The sequence below is a fragment of the Anabrus simplex genome, chromosome 2 (assembly GCF_040414725.1).
Source record: "Anabrus simplex isolate iqAnaSimp1 chromosome 2, ASM4041472v1, whole genome shotgun sequence".
NCBI lineage: Eukaryota > Metazoa > Arthropoda > Insecta > Orthoptera > Tettigoniidae > Anabrus > Anabrus simplex.
This window is the reverse complement of record NC_090266.1, coordinates 90942392-90955613: the sequence shown is the minus strand read 5'-3', so window position 1 is coordinate 90955613 and position 13222 is coordinate 90942392. Positions and strand designations below refer to the sequence as shown.

The window sequence follows — 13222 nt, the reverse complement described above, 5'->3', positions numbered from 1 at the left end:
GAACTTTTAAAGCCACTGATATCTCAGTTTATGATTGAAAATTTCTAAGTGTCACATTTTAAGTTATTAAACTTGCCATAAATATTGAAAATATACTAGCAGCAATTGAAGCCCTTAGGCTCAATATGAGTGAGGCTAACGCCAATTTAGAGAGTAGGCTTACTGCAACATGTCCTAACTTAGAGCGACGTATTACAGAGTCCAATACTTATCTAGAGCGGCGTACTACAGAGACTAATAGCAATCTCTCTAGCATAGCTGAGGCCAATGTTCAAACTAACGCTAACCTTGCTAATGTGGGCCAACGTTTAAATAACTTAGCTCAAGCGAATGTTGAAGCAAATGCCGAAACTAAAGCCACTCTTGCCAACTTGGATAAGCGATTGGCGGAATCTAATGCTAAGCTAGAACAGCGTTTAGCCTAAGCTGATGCCAACATAGATAAGCAGTTACATGACGTAGTTTAATCCCAATTTACTGATATGAATGCGAATATAGAATCGCGTTTCAACCAAAAAAATGTTAGGATAGAAAAAAGATTCACAGAATCCAATAAATAATCGACGACCGATTCACTGAAATCAATTCTCAACTAACTCATAATGTCGAAGAGATGAAAAACACTATTAGAGATCAAGTCATAGAAGTTGTTAAGGAAGACTTGAAGAAGGCTTTTCCTTCATTTCAACAGCGTTCGCAGGACATTGAAGATTTCAATACAGAACTTCAGAAGTTACATGGTCAGTTTTCACAAATGCAGGCTAAAGTGGTTTCTGTCCAAGATGTCCTTAGGGACACGGTTAAAAATGACATTTCCAGAGTTGGAAAAGAAATCGCCTTATTAAAAGCTAAGCAGGGCGAGCTTGACAAACGGTTCACTCAGCAAGCCGATAATACGACGACACAAATTAGTCGTATTTGTAAAGATGTAGGTGAACTTAAAACCAAATTAAAGAATGATGTCAAACAAGTCGAAGGAATAGTTCAACTCCAGTTTGGAGATGTCAAGAGTAATCTCGATCGACTAGCCACTAAAGTCGTTAATCTTGAATCTCGAGATACGTCCAGACCTATTCATAGTTCAATAGAGGGAGTCGGAGAAACGTCATACCAGACGACCATTGTTAAAGTCCAAGAGAAAAACCTCCTAAATTCTCCGATAAAGAAGATTGCACGGCTAAGGAGTTTCTGCCCAATGTAGAGGAATATTTTCAAGAGCACAAAATTAGCGAAGATAGAAAACTAAGAACAGTCTCCCGATTGTTAGAAGGTAAGGCTCTTTCCTGGTACGGCGTCTTCAAATTTAATTTTAAGACATACCGGTACTCTGATTTCAAGAAGGCGTTAATTAAACGTTTTTGGAATGCAGAAACCCACCACTTTATAAAACTTCAACTGTATTCGAGAAGGTATAACACCTCCATCAACACCTCTCGGTATGCAGATTTTTATTATCTCAGTTGAAGGAGATGCAGTATTTAGACCCTCCTTTGCCTGAGAAGGAACTCATACAGGTCATTGTGTTACAGTATCCTTCTCACGTTCAAGAGATTCAGAACTTGGATCAATTAGATGCGCTATTACGACGTCTTGATACTACTCATGCGCAGGGTACTTTGAAACCGAGCAAGAGTAAGGACGTAGCCGCCCATCCAGTTCAGGTTAATACTTCTGAACAATCGCGACAAAGTCCTGAACGACCGGGTCGGGGATTTTAACCTTAATTGGTAAATTCCAATGACACGGGGGCTGGGTGTATGTATTGTCTTCATCCTCATTTCATCCTCATCACGACGCGCAGGTCGCCTACGGGAGTCAAATAGAAAGACCTGCACCTGGCGAGCCGAACCGTCCTGGGATATCCCGGCACTAAAAGCCATACGACATTTCATCTCTACCCAAAAACTTAGTTGGTTTGTCGTCTTGGATTTTAATGAGTGTTTTGGTATTGAATAAATCTCTAGATGTACCTGGACTGGAGATAAATGATGAGCTTTCTCTTAACTTAATGGAAGAGACTTCTTCAGCAAGGGTTTCTACTTTTATCTGAAATGTGTTATCAAGAGTTTTAATTTCAGATTGTAATAGGATTGCCTGAAAATGAGGAGGTCGGGTCATTCCATGTGGACATAGTTAATTATTGGCACATTGATGATGATAATTTATTATTTGAAGACGAGTTACCATTCGTCAACATGTCCAACGAAATTTATCGATAATCAATATTACCATTGGGGAATTTCAATGCTCATCAGTAGTGGATTCGGGGGCCAAGTTTCCCTAATATCTGACAAGTTGTTAACATTACTCAAGGACAGATATAACATACTCATTTTGCCTGTAGCGCAAGTTGACTGCGTAACAGCCGTGTCTAGTCTTCTTAATATGGCATCCAAATGTTCAAGAGTTTAGATGTTCGCTGCCACTAATATTTCCTCTACATGGGACGGAAATTGAAGTGTCATTATTTGGATAATGTTTGAGACCTTTAGTGGAGGATCCAGATATTGCATCTTCTTCAATTGCATCAAACAATAATCTGAGTATCTGGATGTATTCTCTGATGTATTGTACTTCCGTGAACACAACTGCATTTTTACGAGATGCTGTGTCTCAGTGTCCCGAAAACGATTTAATAATGTCTTTTTTAAATCATCATAGGTCTTGAAATTGTTCTTAAAAGCTATGAACCAAGATAATGCCCTGCCTTCTAGCAATTTGGATACTGTGCGTAATTGCCTATCTTGTCCTATGCAATTTTCTAGGAAGAAATAGACAATATTTTGAAGAAATTCCCTAGCGGTATGCTCATCTCTACCCAATCCGACTCGTTGGCTGAACGGTTAGCGTACTGGCGTTAGGTTCAGAGGGTCCCGGGTTCGAAAATCAGTCTTGTTTGTTCCTTTATCAGTGCAAAATTTTAAATGTGGGAATGGATCCTAGTTTTCTTGAATTCTATTTTTCTTGAATATCAAACTTCCAACACTGTATATAAACATATTTCAAAATTTTAAATATTACGTAATATTCTTACAGTATTTACTTTAAAGATAGGCTTACAGTTTGACAGCTGAGCCAATGAACATGGACAGTATTTAAATGTGTATATTCAGAAATCTGCAATGAAAATAACAATTAAATCATTAGGCAAGAACATGGAATAATCAATTTAGCAGTTGTGATTTTAAATTTAAAGTGGCCCACGGATAATCAAATTTTCAGTCGTATTTGGTTAGGTTCAATCACATATTGTAACTTTTAAGTTCATATTTGCTTGATTATTTGGACTGTTTTTAGGATTTTTATTTAATTTCAATATAGGCACTTGAGCCAAGGCTCTTCTTGGTGCAATACAAATAAATTACAATGGCAGCTATATTCACAGTGTAATTACAAAATAAAATACAGTAAATATATAATTCAACATGATGTAATAGGTAAGATAGGACAAAGCTTCCTAAACATAATTATCATACTACCGGTACTTCAAGTATTTAGTTACATTACTCTTGAAGATAGATAAAGTTGGTAACTTTTTTATATTTTTGGCAGTGAGTTATACATAGTTATAGAAAAATGCTAAAGAGAATTTTGACCATAACTAGAAGAATGAATCTGATTGTAGTGAATATTATAAACAATTCTTGTTTTATAATTATGAGTCTGTGAATTGGTAGCTACTGATGTGTTTGAGCGGACTAATTTGTTTTTGAATTTTATAGATCATAATTATAGAAGCCTTCATGCTGAGGTTTTGAAGTGATAATATATTACAATGTTTATACAGATCTTTAGTCAGTGTCAGAATGGGCAGTTTGAAAATTATTTTAGTGCTCTCTTCCTAAGGACCTCTACCTTTCCAAATAATTCTTTATTACAGCATGCCCAGACATGTATCATATAAGAGACGTGGCTTTCAATAAAAGCATAGTAAATACCCTTCAACAACCCACGAGAGAACTTATATTGCAATGTACTGAGGATACCAATCACAGGGATAATTTTATTACAAATGGTCTCCACGTGATTACTCCAAGACAGATTTTCATCTATAATCAGTCCTAAGAATTTAGTACTGTGCACTTTCATTATTCTATGATTGAAGAAAAGCAGATTTTATCCGAATTTAATGCATATACAGTTTTGTGAAAATTTATGTAGTTTGTTTTTGTTAGATTTATAGTTAATCGGTTGGAATTAAGCCATGTTTCAAGTAATAGAATACCCTGCTGCATATTTTGTTCAAGTTCATGATTGCTAGGGCCTGTATAAAAATATTAGTGTCACCAGCAAAAATTGATAGTCTTCCATTTAACTTAAGGTGACCAATATCATTAATGACGATAAGAAACAATAAAGGCCACAGCACAGATCCCTGAGGCACATCAATTGAGATCACCTTTACATTACTCTAAGTATTATTACATGTAACAAACTGCTTCCTATTAGAGAGGTAATCAACAAACCATTCCAACGCATTTCCTCTAATGCCTGCTATTTCTAATTTATGTAATAGAATTTTATGATCAGCTGTGTCAAAAGCCTTTTTAAGAACTATAAATAAACCAGCTGCTAACCTACCTGAGTCTAAATCTTGTTGTAGTTTAATAATAATAGCCTCAATAGCATTACTGGTACTCGAGTGAGGTAGGAAACCATACTGAAATTGATAAAAATATTTATTATTTAACAAAAAATATAATAATCTTTTTTAACCACTCGTTCTAAAATCTTAGATAAAGAAGGTGGTACCAAGATTGGTCTGTGAATATTTACATTTAATTTATCAATGCCTTTATAGATTGGTACGACTCTGGCGATTTTATGTTTAGCTGGTACTTATCCCTCTGATAGAGATTTGTTAACTAATTTTGTGATGTGAGGTATAACAAATTTAGAGTCTCTTTATAAGAATATTGCTTATACCAAAACAGTCAACACTACAACTGTTTTTAAGATTATTAATTATTTGTTCAATTTCACTTTCATTAGTAGGGGTTAAAAATAAGGAATTAGATGGGCCAGGTTCAAAGTGAGGGTATTTAGACTGAGGAATATTCTTAGCTAAAGACAGACCCATATCAGTGAAATTGTTATTAAATATAATAGAAATTTGACTAGAATCAGTCACCAACGTATCATTTACTTTCAATTGTATTTCTTCATTATTAGTTGTTAAAATATTATTTATAACTTTCCACTGATTATTTGTGCTGTTTAACCTATTCATATAATAATTTTCTAGATATCTTTTCATTCTAGTAACCCTGTTACGTATGTCTTTATAGTCTTGTATTAACTGCTGTGATATATAGCCACATACCATACTAAATCTCGTCTATTGTCTTTTAATTTTGTAATATAAATTATTTATGTCGGATTAAATTTAACAGCTCTGAAGTAAACCATGGGCAAAAGGGTCTAACTTTCTTATTTAGATTAGGACTTTAATTTTTAATTAAAGCAGTACTTTCTTTAAAATATTAAATTAATTTATTTGTTATGATATCCGAGCTATCCTTATCATTTATATTTAATGGCGTTTGAGACATGTATTTTTCCATAGATGGGACATGGTATTTTGTAGGTTGCATTACATAATATCTTTGTGTATTCATTTTGAGTGTAATATTAATATCCAAAATTAATAAATTGTGATCACTCAGACCATTTATTATGTTATATATTTTATATTTGCAGACTCTCTTTACGTAAAAATGACCAATAAGTATACAAGTTGTCAATGAAATTCTAGTAGGAAAGACAGTGTGACATGAACTCTGATTATAACACCCACAGAGATTCTGAAGCTCAGTAGATATATAACTGTTCTACTTAATTTATATTAAAGTCACCAACAGTAATACAAAAGTTTTTTTACCACCTTTATTCCAAATATCTTCTAAACATAGAAAATCTTTGGAAAATTTGGTATGAGGGTTATATACTGCTACTAAGTGAATGTCATTCACAAAACCCTTTATCTCGATTGATAATGTACTATATTAACTAGCATTACTGTTAACAGATAATAATACATTAGACTTATACGGTTCCTATATATAAATGGCACTTCCACCACCCCTATTATGTGGTCTAGAGCACATCTTCATTTTGTAGCTCTGGCATACCATGAATTTCCACGTTATTACGTCCTAATTACTGATTAAGTTGATCAATCTCGTCACAAGATTTGGATTTCATAGCTTCAAGTTCTGGTTGCAGTTCTTTTACTTTTGTATCTTTTTCTTTCTAAGACCTTCAACAATCTTCGCATTGAATTCGATGCTGTCCTTAAGCCTATCAATTACTTTGTCGATTAGTCGCTCAAGGATACACTCGAAGAACGTGGAAGTACTCAGTATTTCACGAACAGTTGATTCTAGATTGTCAAGTCCACTTTCAGCAACTCGGAAGTTAGTTTCGTCCACTTCAAGAAACTTTAACTGACCTTGGGTATCCATCATGCTGCTGTTCTTGTTCTTATTCTTTTGCTTATTCCGTGACATAACCTACAATTTCACTACCACAAAGCGCGAATACGAAAGTATATAATTACACAGCACTTTAAAGGTTAGCCAGAAATACATGAATTTTTCCTTTTAATCGTCACTCGGAAATGTACACTGCTATAATGTAGGAAACCTTCTAATTCCTTTAATTACCCGACACAAACACTATTTTAAGAGACAAATATACATCACATAATGTTAGAGCCGCCATGATATCCATAGTATCAAGTATCCCTGTCATACTAATAACTTACAGAGTCACTTTAATTTTTTAATTTCCTCCAGGCCTATAATGATCAATTGTTATCTTAGTATTATACTATCTTGAGAAAATTTCCAGTTTATAGAGTTAGTGATTGAATATTCAGCCAATATATGGTACATAAATCTAAAATCCTATTATCCTTAAATTGCGGTATCCCTAAGGCCACTGTACGAATTTCGTGCATAGATTGTCTAACATTTTTGCCCTTTATAAAGCATATTGGTTGACACTTAAACAAATGTAAATAAAGGTCTTTATCTCTCCACAGAGTTAGGGTAGTACAGGGGGAAACGGCGGATCCGTTGGAACCGGCGGAGCCGACGGAACCGGCGGAATCGGCGGAATAGCCGGAAACAACGGAAGGAGTGTGTCCAAGGGATCAGGGGCAAGAGACCGAGCCGGTCCATCCATCAGAACCAACGGAACCATCGTAAAAGAGGTGCCCAATGGTTTACTGGATCATCAATAGTACAGCATTGAGATACATCTCCAAATGTGAAAAGATTATGTGAAGTTATAAATACATGTGATATCATTTAAAATACAAATTGTAACGATTTTAATGTAATAGAATTTTACTGTTTGTCTAAAAAATTCTTTGCAAAGTAACCATTTCCCTATTCCGATTTAATATCATGACAATGTACAGGAAATGCTATGCTAAGGTAACAATCATTAACGTAGGTTTAATGTTAGCTTGCATGAATTCTCTACTGTGCAGCAGTCTGCAGTTGCTCAATTACTGACATCGTGATTTTGTAGCTGATGAAGATGCAAGTAAACTAGTTCTAAGTATTATGCCTTTATTCAGAGCAGAGGGAAGGAACTGTTGCCAGATGATAAAAGGATGTTTGGTAGAATTTTCCTGAGAATGACAAAAGAAAACCAAGAATGCTTGCTGGAAATGTAATATACCGGTATATTAGACTATCGGAACAGTTCTAAATCTCAATTGAAGCCTACACTTAATGGAAGTCAGCTACAGTTAATCATGTCCACACACAATGTTAAATAAACTGATGAAAGGGAAATGCACTTTCGGGATATTGACATATAAATATGCTTATCACATTGTAATATTAACCGTAGTATGAGTAATTCGAATAACTATTATTCTGACATCCACAGTCTGGAGAAATAAGAAGTTGCCTATTAGGGTACATACTGTACATACATATGTACATACATGAACGCATACATACATACTTACTTACATACATACATACATACATATATACATACATACATATATACATACATACTGAACCCTTATCATGATCACTGGTTCCTTCCACGCGAAGCGCATATGGCAGTTAGCTTACGCCAACGAGTCCTATTTGAAGCGGCATTCTCGATATCATCCCACCCGATGCTGACTCTTCGTAGGTCTTCCTTGAATGTTCGACGCCAAGTTTTGCGTGCCTACCGGCTTCCGCCTGCTTCCCAGTGGCTCCCACCTCATAGCGTTCATCGAGTATCGGCTGTCTGGTAAATGGATGATATGGCCGGTTAGGCGTATTCGACGTTCCGGCGCAATATCTAGCATTTTCCTGCGGCAATTCTGTAGCAAAATTTCCTCATTGGTGATGATACGGAAACACCAACGTTGGTGGAATGTGTTGCGTTTCCGTGCTGTCTGTGCCGTGATCGCTGTTGGCATGAAGAATGTTTTGTAAATTTCGAGTTTTGTTTCTTAATCGACAGTTGAAGCGGTTAAGATGGGTCGCAAGCATTGTAAGACTGCTGAGGCTGTGGCAGTTCTGTAACGGACATCTACATTGCAACCTTGCGATAAGGTACTACCGTGGTAAGAGTAAATTGTTTCACTTGTTCGAATGGCTGCTGCCGAACGATGATCCGTGTGATAGTAGTATCATTACCAATCAACATGGTTCCTGTTTTATCAACACTAATACGTAGTCCAAATTTTCCAGCTTTGTTTTCTAAGCTTACGTCATGTCTTGTAGAGAGGTACTGGTTTATGCAAGCAATGCGAGGTCGCACACTGGTAATGTAGTAGAAAAAATCGGAGAACTAAAATAACCCTTAATTTTGTTTTTCAGGACAGGTTACAACAGTAATACACAATTTTGAGCAAATATAAATGATTTATTGCATTTGAAGCATTAAGGTGCATTCTCAGCTATGAAACACTGCAAAAAAATGATATGGCGTATGTCTTTTAGTGCCGGGAGTGTCCGAGGACACGTTCGGCTAGCCATATGCAGGTCTTTTGATTTGACTCCCGAAGGCAACTTGCGCGTCGTGATGAGGATGAAATGTTGATGAAGACGACACATAAACCCAGCTCCCGTGACAGGGAAATTAATCAATTATGGTTAAAATTCCCGACCCTGCCGGGAATCGACCCCGCGACCCCTGTGACTAAAGGCCAAAGCGTTAACCATTTAGCCATGGAGCCGGACAAAAAAACTGCAGATAGCTAATGACAAAAATGCAAACGCGATATGTAGAACATTTACCTACATTTTTCGAAAATAATACGATATCAGTAATGAAAAACAAAATTAAAACACACAATCAAATATGACTTTCGAGCCATACCTCAATAAAGGGCCTTTTGAGGAATTGAAGCGGCCATACCCTAAAAACGGGAAAAAGTAGTGCGCGGTTATGCGCAATACTTTTTTTAATTTGGGAACTGAAAGGTACTGGCTTTAAATACTGTTTTGAAACCTTAGATGAACTTGAAAACTGATGAATAACCTAAATGAAAATTACTTAGCTTTAGAAAAGACTCTACGTGTTGACAGAGGATAATTCTTTAACATCAAACGAACTACAGATGAGTAAAACCTGTGTAGATAACGTGAATTAGCTAAACAACGCTCAAAATGATACGTGGCAGTTGGAAGTTGTAGCGAGATCAGACATTCAGTTTCGCAACCATTCTGACCTTCAAGGCAATCGACCTCTGTTCTCAGACGCACTGGACATTTTAATTTCACAATATAACATGCAGCAATAAGTTGTGCGTTGTTGGAAAATTGATTTTTTCCACCTAGATTGCCAAAATAACACTCTGTGCATCGGTGGCGAAATGGAGGACAGTGAGCTGCATGTGGTCATTCGACGAGTTTCTAGCGCTTGGTTCATTCAGTGCCTTCCGCATAACAAAATCCATGATGAGGAGAAACAGCGATAAAATACATCCTTGTCTGACAACTGTATCGATGATGATGAAGTTCGTTAGCTCACAACCGGCCCTCACACACCTGCTGTTATGATCCAGGGTTTTGAAGACATTGACGAATCTACGTTTGATAGCTTTTTACGATGTTTCACAACGAGCCCCGATGTATGGTATCAAAAGGTTTTTTAACGCGATAAATATAACAGTAATAACTGTTTTTTGAAAATCAATACACTACTCTATAATGTTACGCAGCGTAAAGATTTGTTCAGGACATGACCCGCCATGACGAAAGCCAACCTATTCTTCTCACAAATGTTTATCAACTGCTTTTTCCAAACGTCTGACTAGAATGATCGAGTACACTTTACCAGGTTCCGAAAGTAGGGTGATTCCCCGCCAGTATTTGCAGTCATACATACATACATACATACATACATACATACATACATACATACATACATACATACATACATATATACATACATACTGGACCCTTCACCGCCCTGGAAGGATACCTACCTTCCCCACCTATCAGCATCAGACTTACTTTCTTCAGTGTCGTAATGGGATTTTTAGTAACTTGCTGAAGTTATTGGGCAGGGTTCTACTAATCGACTGTCTAATTCCTACTTAATAACTCGACCCTATTATTGGCTACATTTGATTCAATTTCATTGACTAAGAAACATAACGAAGTACCTTTAAACGAAATTTAATGATTGACAAACTATAATTGACAAATTACTATTTTTACATAAATGTTCACTGAAATGGATTTGAAACTATGGCAGCATTCGTAACTTATCTGCCTGAAGAGCATTCCATCCGAGAAACCATTCTCTAAATTACTTTAATTACAAAGAATGTCCTGGAAATCCTTATCATCGATTTCCATGAAAGTCCACTTGTGATGCCGTAATGCCTCGTAATAATCCTGTACAAGTAATAGGAGTTCTGGTTTGTAAATATAATTAAGGTCATCCAGTTAGTGTAGACGACGCAAGATTTGTAGGTAATGTATCCTTAATTGAGTCGGCATAACCCACGACGAGGCCATTAAACTTAATTTCACAAGTCAGTGTTGTTGATGAACAAAGTAATTAGCTAATGCGGCTGAGGGTTCTAATTTAATGTCACTGAAGCTGATGGCCTGAAATAAATCTGCATAATGGTGGCTGATGGCCAAAAAACAGATAGGTTATGTGGCTGATAGCTAAGGTTTCCATTTATTAAATCCCCAGCACAATTCGTGCCAACAATTCAAGAAACAAAACAACTTCCCCAGCAATTAAAGCTAAGATTTCCAAAATTAATTTGAGTCTATCATTTGACGTTACACTATTTCAAAATACAGTTTTGATAATATTAATAAACTAATTAATTAATTCATTCATTCATCTCATTATGAAAAAATACATTTAACTAACATTGAAGAAATGGTTTCTCAAACACATCCTACCAATTTCCGAAGAATAATTCATCTAATTATTTATTTCTCGAAGGAACGTTGTGGTATTCCTGTACTGCAGATAAAACATACTTTTCACAAACTACTAGGAATCATGTGTTTACTTCATAATGTCAACCATCTGTCCTAACTAATATAACTAATATAATCCTACCTCATCTACATTCACATTATTTGACGTTTGGTAAACGCACGTTAAAATAACACTATAATTAGACCGGGCGAGTTGGCCGTGCGCGTAGAGGCGCGCGGCTGTGAGCTTGCAACCGGGAGATAGTAGGTTCGAGTCCCACTAACGGCAGCCCTGAAGATGGTTTTCCGTGGTTTCCCATTTCACACCAGGCAAATGCTGGGGCTGTACCTTAATTAAGGCCACGGCCGCTTCCTTCCAACTCCTATGCCTTTCCTATCCCATCGTCGCCATAAGACCTATCTGTGTCGGTGCGACGTAAAGCCCCTAGCAAAAAAATAACACTATAAATTAGTTACAATGTTCTCGGCACTCCTTGGAATGACCAACTACATGAGTACGTCTCTTTCTTAGACAACTCTCACGTGGATCACTCCACCAACAACAATAAGCGTGGCGATCTTCCTTGTCAGCTTAAAATGAATACTCGATCGAAAGACAATCTATCTCCCTGGAATTACTCCCGTCGTTTTAAAGCAATGAATCTTATCTCACAAGTAAACGGTAATTCTCTTGACTAAATAGTAAATAGCGTTTCCCAATACTAGCACTGAATGGTAATTTTGTCTCCCAGTTATACCATCAACACGTTCCCCACGACCGCCCTCGAGTTAGCCACAAGGTCCGTTCCAACATGTGTCTTACACTTGCTCCTGTATATCTCCCTAGCGTGAATGAAAATTATTCCCGTCAACCTCTAAATAGTATAATAAAAGTACATTCAAAATCTAAAAAATGAACTCATGTTTCCACAACATAGCGTGACATAAATTGACACCAAAGTAATGCAATATGCTAGAAGGTTTTAGTAGGCACGTCTCATAAAAATTTGTCCTCCCAAATTTTATTGAACGGAATCGATGGTCTAAAGTGGACACCAACCCAAGGGTTTCAGCAAACTTTCCCGTGCTACACAATACACGCAATTAATCCTCGGACATCTCTAACACAGAATGCCGGAATGAAACAATCTCAAAATACATCAGGACAATCTCCTTGCAATCTAATTCTCAAAATCTTCAGGACTTCAACCACCTGAGCCAAATTCAACCTCCCTTCTACAACATTGACACGCAATATCTGCTCTACATCTGCCACTATGGCAACATATTTCAGCGAGCATTCTGACCTTCGATCTAAGGTAGAGGAGCTCAGCTGAGCGCTCGCTGAAGTTAGCTCACATTACGTAGCAAACATACGTCACATTGGAGCGAGAGAACGAACACACTTTGCAGGGAAGGGAACAGCGGCGGTCCTTGATTACGAGGATCGCCTCCATTGCTCAGGGAAATGCTGATTGGGGTGCAGTATTCTAAAAAACCGCTATAATCGCAAGAAAACCGACCTTTTCAAGATATTCCGGTTTCATTTATAATGCGCTCGATAAAAACAGTCAGATTTAATTTCTTATACACTCTTTCTACATTCATAAAGCCAACACGTTATAATTTTTGTGTTACAATTTACAAAACTGCAGAGTTTAAGCATACAAGCTGCGGCTTACAATTCTTTGGTTAGTAATGGCTGCATTTCAATTTAAAGAAATGTAAATTTCCTATTATTCATTCACAAAAAATGTTATATATTTACATAATCAAACCAGTTTACTGTTTGACTTTGTACAGCGTTG

General features: G+C 36.7%; 2 long non-coding RNA genes across 2 annotated transcripts in view; one reads left to right on the top strand and one right to left on the bottom strand.

The window, feature by feature from the left end:
* The window catches only part of LOC137498618 (uncharacterized), a 305338-nt gene extending 298049 nt beyond the window's left edge, over nucleotides 1-7289 (top strand). The window contains exon 4 of the long non-coding RNA XR_011017873.1: nucleotides 7046-7289. This is a non-coding gene — a long non-coding RNA (uncharacterized lncRNA). The remainder of the gene's footprint in view (nucleotides 1-7045) is intronic.
* LOC137498619 (uncharacterized) overlaps nucleotides 1-13222 on the bottom strand; it is a 292912-nt gene that overhangs the window by 274915 nt on the left and 4775 nt on the right. The gene's annotated exons all lie outside the window — the stretch shown is intronic.